Source organism: Acipenser ruthenus, chromosome 28, assembly GCF_902713425.1.
Source record: "Acipenser ruthenus chromosome 28, fAciRut3.2 maternal haplotype, whole genome shotgun sequence".
Lineage (NCBI taxonomy): Eukaryota > Metazoa > Chordata > Actinopteri > Acipenseriformes > Acipenseridae > Acipenser > Acipenser ruthenus.
In genome coordinates, this window is record NC_081216.1 from 2,607,219 (window position 1) to 2,620,637 (window position 13,419).

The 13,419-nt window shown below is 36.8% G+C and overlaps 1 non-coding gene across 1 annotated transcript; it reads left to right on the top strand.

Moving 5' to 3' along the window:
- Positions 1 to 9,601: 9,601 nt before the first annotated feature.
- Positions 9,602 to 9,696, top strand: LOC117435211 (U6atac minor spliceosomal RNA). Its single transcript, XR_004549143.1, has one exon. It is a non-coding gene; the product is annotated as a U6atac minor spliceosomal RNA (small nuclear RNA).
- Positions 9,697 to 13,419: the final 3,723 nt, after the last annotated feature.

Below are 13,419 nucleotides of genomic sequence, written 5' to 3' on the forward strand. Positions count from 1 at the left end.
CAAATATAAATTAATGTCATGCTTTGTTCTTTTTGATATTATGTTTCTTATTTAGTCAATGTTAGTATCCTGGATGATCAGGGTGTCTAATTTTCAGATTTACAGGACTGGTCACAGGATCCTAGCTTATAATAATGCTTGTCCAAATAATGTAATTCATATATTGGTTGCTGGACTATAAGCAGACAGACACAAAGTACAATTTACTGCTGTTGTATTGACATTGAAAGTGGAGTGTTCTTTGTTAATATCTGTATTTGTTCAGTATAACCTACTTGAAGATTTAGCTCCAATGCAAAATGTGCTGATGTGTTCACAATGGTCAAAAGGATACAACATACATGAAAATACATTGCCTTTTTTTATCTAATACAACTTTAATACACATATAATGTATTAGCCTATTATGCTTGATCTGCTGATGACAACGTTAATGATATCATTATACCAGACATTCTGGCCTTTACTACTACACTTATTTACCTGCTGTCCACATGTTGCACATCTTTGATAAATACATTTAACAACTGATACCAGTTCAACCCAGAAATGTGAAGTTCCCCTCCCCATGGCTCTCACTAGTTGGCAGTATTGAGCATCATGGCGCCCTCTAGTGGAACAAGGTGCGTTTGCCAGGGAGGAGCAGTGTATGGGTTAATTGCCCACATTACCAGCTAAGACAGCTAATTGCAAGCATTGAGAATCAGAGCCAACATTCAAACTTGATAAGAATACCAAATGCACATTCTGTGAATGTGATAACAAAAAAAAAAACATTTAGTTTTCAGAAAAGATAATGTTAGCAGAAAGAGAAAGCATCTCGGGTTAAAACCTGTATGGTTCCACCCTAAGAGTATATTGTGTCTTAATCATAAGGGAATAACAGAGGATACATAACAATATATGCATAAGCCTCATTTCAAAACTACAGAATTTAAAGCAAGCACTATATTAGTGTTTCTCCCACAGGCGGGATCATTTCCTTAGGTATACCAAAAACAACAACATTTCGGATTAAGCCTTCATTGCCATCATATCCTTTCCTGGACTTGGGTTAACATGGGTTATGTTTGCCCTGAACTGACCTTAGACATTACACAATTGTTGAACTTCTCCCCTAAGTCTGCCAGTCTTAAATGTATTACTTTATTGATGCAGGTGAAAGATTAAGGTAAATATAGATCTGGTTTAGCAATGGCCTGATTGCTGTCACAGTCCTGGTCATTTTGGTACCTCATTTCCATATTTTATTTACTTTAGTCTTTAATGAGCTAAAAAAAAAACATGTTAATGTTACAGAATGGTATACAAAACACATTGAGAGTGTTTAAGAGAACTCTAAATATATAACTTAGTTGTTTGGTTTTAGTCTTGCAAACTTAACAGGTGTTTTACCTCTTTCAAAAAATAAGAGTTAATTAAAGGGAGTAAAACGCTTTGAAAATATAGCCCTATAGTTCTAAAGAATCCTGGCCCCCTACTTTGGCTGGTTTTCCTTTGAGCAGGTTACGTATTTTTAATGCTCAGTGCTCCTCAAGCTATGCCTTGGTCTTCTTGTTTGCTTCTTATTGCACTGTTTGCAGACCTGTTTATTTGGGCATGGTTCAAGTGTTTTACTGTCAGCTCTTTCAGCAAATGGTGATTGCTTGTGGCAGCCAAGACATTATGTACCAGCAGCCAGGCTTGAAATACTTTGCCCATCAAAGCCGAGAGGTGCTGCATGTTCTATTGGAACTAGCAGGCATTTTAAAATGTTTGGCCAATGACCTTGTGTAATAAAACGTGGTTATGTGCAAGACTTCACTACACTATTCTACAGAAATGTTATTCCATTACCAATTGGGATATACCTCTAGGCAGCCTGAATTGCCTGAGCTGTGAGTCAAAGCTGCTCAGAAGAGATGAGCCCCCTCTGCTTTAGGCACAGAGCCCCTGCCCCAGGAAAAAGTGCCTGGAGCAGTAGGGATCAGCACCATTTTCTATTCATGCCCGCTGTGTTGGAGTGAACACAGTGGCCTTGAAAGGTAATGGATAACATTTCTATTTCAGGGAACCAGGGTTATGATATATAACCCTTTCAAGTATTGAATGTTATTCCAATCCATAAAATGTCCTTTTTATAGCTACCACATTGTGTTATACAAGTGCTTGGCCTACATTTGCCTTAAAAATGAGAAATCTCACTGCTTGATGATATACCATGCAATTACTGATTTGGATAGTATACCCAAGCTGTTGTAAGTGCCAGACTTGCAGCACTGGCAGATGTGCTAAAAGGGGTAGACCGGGAGGCTGCCCTTAGCACTCTGGTCCCAAAACACAGGTTTTGAGGACCCATGACATAAGGTCCACAGAACCTACAAAAGTGTGAGGAGAACCCACACCTCAGTGTGCGTGCTGAACAGGGTAGACTGAATAGCTAACCTTAGCACTCTGGTATAAGAACCCAGATCTTTTTGGAAATCCATGACATCTAGTGTATAGAAACTAGAGAAGAAAGTGTAGGGTAAACCCACACTATGGTATATGTGTGTCAAAGGGTAGACCAAGTAGAAGCCCTTGACAGATCTAAGACATTCAGTCTACACAACCTTATGACAGTATGGGGGGGGGGTCACCTATAGTGCAGCATTATGTAAAGAGACAGATGCAGCCTGAAATAATGACCAAGAAGTTGCAAGGACTCCTGTGGAATGACCAGCAACCTTCTCTGGTGGGGGAAGGTTGGCTAGATCATAGACAATCCACTTCGACAGTTGCTGTTTGGACACGGCTTGAACATGGAACTTAGACCCATAGCAGATAAATAGTTGCTCTGTTTGAAGCCAACCCCCGAATCCGGTCCACATAGTACGCTAATGCCCTGACTGGGCAGAGTGTGTGGAGCTTCCTCTCCCTGTCAGATTGGAAAAGTGGTGGATGAAAAGCCTTCAACTCCACTGACTGGTTGACATGAAAAGCAGAGATCCATTTTGCATGATATATGTAAGGACACAATCATATCACAAAAAGGATAAGGATATATTGTGCAAAATGATTTACACTAAGTATATTAGTGGCAGCAGTGTGGAGTAGTGATTAGGGCTCTGGACTCTTGACCGGAGGGTTGTTGGTTCAATCCCAGGTGGGGGACCGTGCTGCTGTACCCTTGAGCAAGGTAATTTACCTAGATTGCTTCAGTAAAAAACCCAACTGTATAAATGGGTAAATGTAGGTAAAAAATAATGTGATATCTTGTAACAATTGTAAGTCGCCCTGGATAAGCAGGGTTAGTATTGAGCGTGACCTTATTCCTGGCCTCTGTGAAAAATAGGCAGGCTTTAGCAATGGAAAATGCTTGCATCTCAACTACTCACTTCGTAGAGGTGATTGCTAGTAGGAAAATCACCTACAGATCAATATTTCAGTTCTTAAATGCTGGGGCTTGAATGGTGGTTTCCACCAGTGAGGTACAAGCTCCTTCTTAAGAGGATGCAACCTCTGAGCTCCCTGCAAAAACTGTCCCAACAGGAAGTGAGCTCCAGGGGAGAGTTGATTTTAATATGACAAGCTGAAATAGGGTTGCAAAAAGAATCAGCTGCTCACTAAAGCAGCATAAGACACTGGGGAGGACTCAGCACAGCCACACAGCGTAGCTATAAATAGCCTTTAACAGCAGCGAGTGTCTTTCTTCTCTTGAAGGGCGGAGAAGCTGCAGATCAAGAAAGGCAGCTGGAACTAGAGGCGCTGTAGCCTAGCAACAGGGAGACAGGCCACTTCAGCGCTGGAGCAATCTCCCGAGAACGAAAGGAAGGAGGAAAAGAAAAATGTATTTCTTTTCTTTCCTAATGTTAGTAATTACTCTCTCTCTCTCTCGGTTTTGGCTAGAGGGAAAGAATTGTAATTTAATTTTCTTTCCTAATGAAAAGAAGTGGAAGAAAAGGATCTGGAGGAGCGCAGCAGCAAGAAACAGAGAGGACAGAGTTAACGGGGGGGGCGGGGGGGGGCGACTGGATCCTAGGGAAGTGGAGGGGAAATTATGACATGTACTAGAAGGGTGAGTATTTTTCCTGAAGGAAGAGGGAGAGAAGTAGAATTGTACTTATCGCACAAAAACAACTGTGACAACGTAGTGCTCCTCAGGTAAAGGCTGAATAGAAAATAGCACTGATCCCTCCTGCTCGCGTCACTTTATCCCCTCGGGGGGCGGGGTCTCAGTGCTCGACTCAGAGGGGGCAGGGTTCCCGTGCCTGACTCAGAGGGGGCTCTTTCAAGCAGCTTTGATATACAGCTCAGGTAATTGGGGCTACACAGAGGTATATCCCAATCAGTAATGGAATAACATGTCATACTTGAAAGGGAATTAATCTCGCAAAATATTTTAAACACATCTAAACATTTATATTCTTTAATCTGTGAGGATGCTTCTAGTTTGTGTGTGTGTGTGTGTGTGTGTGTGTGTGTGTGTGTGTGTCTAAGGTATTAAAATATAATTAAAATTAACACATGAAGTCACTGTGTGGCTTGGAACTTCGTTTCAGGAGACTAGGTTTCAGGTCCCGCCACAGCACACCAGGGGAGATTTGAGGTTTGATACAGCAACGTTGCCTCAAACTAGGTCTAGAACCAGATTTCAATCAACTATCCTGAAAAAGTGGCTTTGTGTCCCCCCTGTTTAAAACATGTTACATTGGATTAATCCTTAAGCATTTGGTTTTACAGTGTACAGTATTTAATTTTTAAAAAATGGTATTAAAATGTTAGAAATAGATTAAGCAACTGACAAATCAAGACACATTTGCTTAATCTATTCCTTCTCCAACCTTACCCCTAAGTGGTGGAATGACCTACCCACGGATATCAGGACTGCCTAGTCCCTGACCACCTTCCTCCGCCTCCTCAGGACACACCTGTTCAGACAGCATCTGTAAACCTCAGAACTCTCCACTGGACTATATGGCACCCAGTTGTACCAGGACTTGCATCAGCTTGTACTTGCACTGAACTGCTCCATACATTACCGCATTCAACTACTGCTCCTACCTATAACTACATACTGTATCTTGTATTTGATTTCACTCTTATAGGTAACCATACTCACGTTTTCTGTTATTGCTCTTATTTGAAATCAGTCTCATCCATTTATCATACTTACTACTTGTTCTTACTGGACTTTACTCGTATAAGCAAATATTTACTATAAGTTGTAACTGCTCTTAGTCGAACTCGCTCTTAATAAGTAATTATTTACTGTATTTTTTATTTTGCTCTTATTTGAATTTGATCTTATTTGTTACTGATTTTATGTTACTTTACAACTGCTCTTATCTGTAATGTGATATTCTGGAATGTGATACTTTACAATGTGATACTTTACAATGTGATATTTTATAATGTGATATTCTGTAATGGTATATTTTGTAACAAATTGTAAGTCACCCTGGATAAGGGCGTCTGCTAATAATTAAGAAGAAGAAGAAGAAGAAGAAGAAGAAGAAGAAGAAGAAGAAGAAGAAGAAGAAGAAGAAGAAGAAGAAGAAGAAGAAGAAGAAGAGGAGATTTCACACCAGCTGAAATACAATTCATGCTAGAAAAGTAGATGGCCCCCATAGTATCCTTGTCTTCGATTTCATTTGTGCTGTGTAAACCTATTTGACGAACATTAAAATATACTAAAACCGGGAGAAAGTCGTCTTGTACATTTCTATGCAAGAAACATTGCATAGGTCTCGACAGTAGGAGGCAGCAGCGAGTTGTTAAGCTTTAGTCAAAGGCAGGGAGGAACTCCACAGACCACAAGAATCCATAACATGTCCTTTTTATAGCTGCCACATTGTGTTCTACAAGTGCTTAGCCTACATTTGCCTTAAAAATGAGAAATCTCACTGCTTGTTTATGATTAGAAATGGTTATGGTGAGAAATTTAAATATATAGTTAATTTCATGTATTATGCATTTTTCACTGTATTCAATGTATTATGCGTTGTTTGCCACTGGATTTCATGTATTTTGCATTTTTCACTGCATTTAATGTATTATGCATTGTTGTTTTTTTGTTTTGTTTTGTTTACTGCATCTTGTAAAGCGCTTTGTGATGGTGGTCCACTATGAAAGGCGCTATATAAAATAAAGATTGATTGATTGATATCTCTGATGTGCCACAATAAAACAGGGTCCCTTTGTAACCGCCTTTGACAAAACTGCACGGTGCCAGAAAATACGATTGCAGTTAAACCGCGCGGTTACTTCACAATGACGCTGCCTTTAGGTACTCGGTCATAACTCACTCCTGTCATAATTCAAAAATAGAATGTTACAGCTAAACGAAGGCATAGGCCACATGCAACACTGTCAACTGAGCATCTCCATGTGCGCGGGGCACGGTGTGCACAGGCGTTCTGAGATTCGAAAGAACAGTACTGTGTAAAAACGTTGTACAATAGTGAACTGAGGTGTAGGCCTTCATTGCAAGGTTAACCCTGTTTTGTCCAATGCTTTTTTCAGTTGACCCTTTTAGGTTTTTATTTTGTACTGTGCATTGTAGTATGTATTGTTTTTGACACCGCAGATAGGCAATCTAATACAATTACATCAAATAAACAACAAATAAGGATGTTGCTTGAAAACAACATTTTGCTATATTCTATAAATGAGAGACCCTATTTGTGTGTTTGTATTTAATTTACATTGCAATACTACGACGACTACTAATACTATAATATTAATAATCATCATTAATATTGTCATCATAATCAACATAATTTACTCTGATTGCCAACTGGTTTAAAGATTATTTAAATTGAATACACAGTTTACAGAACACCACTGAAATATGGTAACATTTGTAATAATTTGTGCAAGGTGATGCTTTTCAGATGTATGGCTCTCACATAAATTGAATTGTTAGTAAAATCATTGTTGCGGTTCTCAATTGGTAATTCGTTTTAAAAACGGGTTCTTATATTGTAGATTAGACTAAATATCAAATCCATATGGATATCTTAAATGGATGCAATACGATTTAAAAAATAAAAAACTACCTTATATTGCATCAATATAAATACTTATACCATATCAATAAGTTTACACAATATATTTGAAACGTTAATATTTTTTTTTTAAATGGGGGGGTATTCCGTTCCTTTGAAATACAATTTATCGTCAACGTGTATGTCAGAAAAATCAGCAACCGTAGAATTTGCGAAAGGTGCTCGCCTCAATCGCTTCTAATCATTGTGCACAATCTTAGTGATTTCAGCTCCTGTGAACCCATAAAACTCAGCGAATGACAGACAGATGGCTAAAGCACTGAATACAGTACATTGATGAAGTGCCCGTGCCTTCTACATCCAATTTGTGGATACCTCTACGACTAGTCATTTTCAATTTCTATTAAAGATGCCATATTTCGTTTTCCAAGCCGTGGAATCCAATTAAAGCGATCCTCCTGTCAAGCATGATATAATTCAACAGGGCGTCCTCACGGGTCCTCGGTGTTATTAATGGAGAGTATTTCAATCCACTATTACAATTACCACCATTACTACTACAGTAATACGATACTACTACTACTACTACTACTACTACTACTACCAATAATAATAATAATAATAATAATAATAATAATAATAATAATAATAATAATAATAATAATAATAATAAACAACTATGAGTGCATTTTAAATCACCTGGAAGCAAGAATAATCTTAATATATAAGAAAAAGAAAGAAAGAAAGAAAGAAAGAAAGAAAGAAAGAAAGAAAGAAAGAAAGAAAGATCATTCACCGAATAAACCGATATTTACTTTATAATGCTTCACCCTTAACTCTGGACTATGCATTATGGGTTAATCTTACAATGACACATCCCCGTAAGATGCTATTTGTTATAAAGGGCTCGTTGCAGTGGGGCGGGTTGAGACTGTGGAAGGGTGCATTCAGATCCATGGTGGCCTTTTACATTCTGAACCATTTGACTTGGCTCAAACTTTGCAAGGAGAAGCACAATGGAGTAGTGTTTTAAAAACGACCTGTTATCTTATCCTAGGGTTGTATTTCTACTGGCATTGGTCATTTATGCAAACCACGGTTGAAAGCAAATACCTCTAGCTTTTTTTTTTTTTAAAGATGTTGTTAACATGGCAGAAAACGTGCTCCTTATAGGATGGCCTAAAATACAAACCATTCCGCAAAACACGTCGAGTGTATATAGGCACATGAAAAGCGTTGTTTTTAAAATCGCTATCTGTAAAAATGTAATAATAAAAAAGAAATCCATTTAAGTTCAAGGTTAGTTTCTTCAGGTAAAAGCCTCCTTTTGTGTATCTTTGAGGCGGGCCTGTTACATGGACACACTTTTATTGTTTTAGTTACCAAAGGAGTCGTATTTGATCTAGACCTTTATGTACCTTTTATGTATTCTGTAATGCACGGTTCTTGCGGTACCATGCGTCCATTCTCTTACTCTTCATTTTGTTTTAATGTTAGTTCAATGCAAGGGGATAAGGAATCATATTGATCTTTAAGGTAAGTTGTATGCATATAGACCTATGCATAAAACATGTTGCATAACAAATTTGGCTAAAAGTTTGTTTGATGAGTTTCATTTCAAATATATTAAACACAAATATATTATATTATTTCCCATGAAAATGGATTCACAGCAATCCAAGTAGAAGCGAGCTTTCAGTTGTCGTAGGTATTCATATTCTGTTTCATTCTGTTACACTTGGGACCTTTTGAGAAATTACCATTTAAAAATCAATAGATCTATATAATACAATAACGTATTGTATTAAAAGGCATGTCTTATTTTTATTTGTTCCCACTGTTGTAGTTAAAACACATTTTTTTGTAATTTTAACTTATTGTTTTTGCTTGTTAGCAACAATGCAACAAGTCGAATCCTTTTTTATATATAAATACGAATTGACTCTATTATAACCTAGTTGCAATAATACGATTCCATGCCAGTGCTTTGAAGAATACTCTCGGTACTGCACTGATACACTTGCTAATGTACAACAGGTATTATTTTCCAAATACATTATCTCTTAGCCAAATTTTCCAATACCAACCAGCTAAATCATTTCTCCAAGTGCCTCAGAATTGGAAAATGGTTGAAAATATAGGCTATCACAAAACATAATACAGCCGCTTTGTAATCCTTGAAAATGAATCATTCAGACCTTCTTTGGTATGTTGATGGCAGGTAGTTTGACGTCATTTAGATCAGAAAATAGACAATGGCATGTTGACTAGGAATGCCAAATATTGTAACCGTAATGGTACTGTATTTATAAAAAATAATAATACAAAAAAATAGGCAAACAAAAAACAGGATGCCAAAAAGTAACCCCCACTTAATAACCATTGGTTTGTAGATTATCGATATTAGTAGTAGTAGTAGTAGTAGTAGTAGTAGTAGTAGTAGTAGTAAGTAGTGGTGGTGGTGGTGGTATTCCTATTTAAGTGAAGGTGTGGGGGCCTTCACCAGCTGTCAATGACAGCTGATGATAAAATTGTATTTAGCACCCCCTAAACAAAACGTGGTGCTAACAAAGCCTACACTTAACTAATTCAAACAAAAAGCCCGGTAAAAGGACTGTAAATGAAATGCACATCTGTAATAAGGAGAGAAGGTTGACACTCCTCTTGACAAGGATGGGAGAGATCCTAGTGGCCTTATTATACTGTACGTTCGTTTTCGTTCATTTTTACAGTAGGAGTAGTAGTGGTAGTAGTCGTCATCGTTGTAGCAGTATACTTAATTATCAATTCAGCATTACCAGCTGTGCTATACGTTCATGGTGGCGTGGGTAAATCATTTTTTTTGTTTGGTGTGAAAGTCGGGAAGATTGGGTTTAATGTTCCTTAAATAAATACGTTTCCTATTAGATAAATATTTATTAACAATGCGGGGGAATGGGTTCGCTGTAACACCATGGAGAAGATGAAGATCGTCATTGAGTGACTGGTTGATTGATTGATGTTTGCTTTTATTTTGAAAAGGAACAACTTATCGGATTGACTGACAGACCTCAGTCAGGTGACGTCACAAAGGATCTCCTTCAACGACAGGAAACATTGTCTGCCCTTCCGAAGAATGAAGTCTGAAAGTCCGTCTGGTGAACGATCATAAAACCTCAAACGCGTTGAGAATGTTAAACCTGCACGCAGCACCCCCCGAGTCACAATGCCTTGCGATATCCCTGAAGGGGTTCATTTTGTTACAAAGCACGAGCGTCGTCACCAGCTTATAGATATTCAAATTATGAAACCAATGATAAGATGGGCCCTTCTAGCGCTGTTTATCATTGCGATTACAATTCTGAGACCCGTCATTGGTTCTTAGTCGTAGACAAGCATTAGCACCATTATTATTAGCAGTACTTTTATTATTTACTATTTAAATCAAGATTGAAAAGCAATTTTTATGATCTACCGTTTCCATATTAATCTCACTGTGATTTATATTATTATTATTATTTGTTACTGTTTTGCTGTTTTTACTTTTCTTATTTTTTTATGTACTAGAGTTTTATTACGGTTTTTATGGTTTTTGCAGTTTTATTGTTGATGTTTTGAACTGTTGTTTTCTGTTAAGCGCCTTGAGATGGCACTACAATAAAAAGCGCTGTATAAATTTGATTTCATTATTATTATTATTATTATTATTATTATTATTATTATTATTATTATTATTATCATTATTATTATTATTATTATTATTATTATTATTGTAGTAGTAGTAGTAGTAGTAGTAGTAGTAGTAGTAGTAGTAGTAGTAGTAGTAGTAGTAGGCTACGTAGTAGCCGTAGTAGTAGAAGTCCCTTTTAATTGGAAATGCATTTAAAATAAACATCTTTCAAACTAAATTATCTATTCGAATAATAACATTTTGCATCTTTTTCTGTGTGGTTTAACGGTTTGCATGGCTTCCTGGTTTTAGCATTGCTTATTATAACAAGTCACTGGCCCGTTTACTTTTGGCTCTCTGTTCACACAATCCCCTGTTACCGGCTATAGCTGACCACCACGGTCCAGACAGGGGCCAGACTGATAATTGTTTACAAGATGTCTCAAGTTCAACTGCGCACTCCCCGCACTGCAGACAACAGGGGGCGGCGTGGACGTGAACTTGAGAGAGAGAGAGAGAGAGAGAGAGAGAGAGAGAGAGAGAGAGAGAGAGAGAGAGAGAGAGAGAGAGAGAGAGAGAGAGAGAGAGAGAGAGAGAGAGAGAGAGAGAGAGAGAGAGAGAGAGAGAGAGAGAGAGAGATAGATTCTTAAACCACAAAGCTCGCCCTGTAAACCGGCCTCATAAGCCCGACAGAATAAGTCAAAACATTCCATGCTGTACAAATAGCTAGAGGTTGCTGTAAAAGTTCAGCACCGTCCAATACTGATATGTACAGCTGTGGCCAAAAGTTTGGCATCGCCCTATAGCATTGACTCATTTTGTTTTATAAAGTTGAATAAAACTTGCTGAATAATGTTACTTTAACATATTCAATTACATACCGCTCTCCAGTTTTCCATGTACATAACGAAAAACTGACACAAATTAAAAAACTAAAATGTGACATTTCGAAATCTAAGATGAAATACTGTACTGCTATTATGGCTTCCGGTAGACTTTTGCTATATCATTGTGTAGTTTCTTTGAATATCTAAATTATGTTCATAGTTAAAAAAGAAAAAAAAGATGTCTTATCCTAAAATTGTAGGTGTTATAAAACCCATTGGCCATAGCGGTACCCAATATTACAAACGAACTCTCAAGCAAGGCAGGTAACCCGTGTCACTGTTCAAAGATTAAAAACTTGTATGTATGCTTAAAATATAATGTCAAATTCGACATCACGTATTATTATTATTATTATTATTATTATTATTATTATTATTATTATTATTATTATTATTATTATTATTATTATTATTATTGTGAAGTAAATGTTTGTAATCCATATTTACTCATACTGATATTTTCTTGCTGCATGAACTTCAATGGAGGTCCACATTCCTCAAGGTCAAGCTATATGCTTTTTTTTAATTTTGATGATTTCTTTATTTTTTCATTAAAACTAGCCCCCTCAAAAACCAGATGACCACATCTGTGCCAGAATTAAACAAGGGGATTGCAATTATCTAGGCAATTCCTTGGTACAGGGAAATCCGAAAAGAAAACAAAAAACATCTGTATTATTTTGCAATGCCAACCTCAATAGCAACGATAATTTCCAAATTCAAAGCATTTTTTTTTATCGTTGGCTTTTCTTTTAAACGGTACATTTTAAACTATATATAAAGATCTACATTTGATATCTATCTATCTATCTATCTATCTATCTATCTATCTATCTATCTATCTATCTATCTATCTATCTATCTATCTATCTATCTATATATATATATATATATATATATATATATATATATATATATATAGACACACACACACACACACACACACACACACAAAGTGTATTTTATTTCTTTAATCTCACAAATAACTATGAAATTACCCTTTCGTGATATTATATGTAACATGTACTGGTTCGTTAATAAAAAATATAAGAAGAAAAAGAGATTATTGTGCGCCAGTCAGATTCCTTTCCTTTCTCAACGAAGCTGCAATCGCACTTTCAAAGATACACAACGCATCAAACACACCTCGCTATTTAAGAGATAAAGACGGCCCTGTGCAGTCTAGACACTCATTCAGTCGAGCTTTTTACTGTTTACAAGTTTGTGCTTGTCTCGTTCATCGGAAATAGCATTTCCACAAGGGAACGAGTCCTAATTGATATACTATTTAAGTATAACGTTTGGATGCGATACATCGTTTTTAGATTTCCTCCTTTTTTTCTGTATATTATCATAGGTGTGGAATAATTCTCTGCCTCCATTTAATTATAAATTACATTGTATATAGCTAAGTATAAGCTATTTTAGCTTTGGATTATATTTCAGAACATTCTGTATTATAAAATATTCTATATTTTTGTTGCAATTCTTTTTTGATACTCTTCAGAGACGCAGCGTAAATAAAATGACTAAATGTTCAAATAAAACACTTTATAATAAATTTGTGAAACATTTTGGAAAAATAATTCCAAATATCCTTTCTGGAAATTCAATATAGTAGTTGTTGAAAATATACCGTAAATACATCCGCTTCGCGGTTTAAGCCGTACTTTTTAGGGTCGCTTTGTTTTAGTGTGTAAGTATAAATTGCTAACTGCTTCCTGGCTTTGCCTCCCAGTCTTCACAATTAAAAGCAAGGTAACAGCAGCCTGTAGAAACTGCACAAAAGACCCGGCCGACAGGCTGTTTGAGATGTGTTGTCAAGTTCAATGTCGAGTCACAAGACAAGTTTCTCATGCGCTGCACATGCCTGCATTTCGTTCAGCATTTGAATTATGCTTTTCATTTGCTGAAC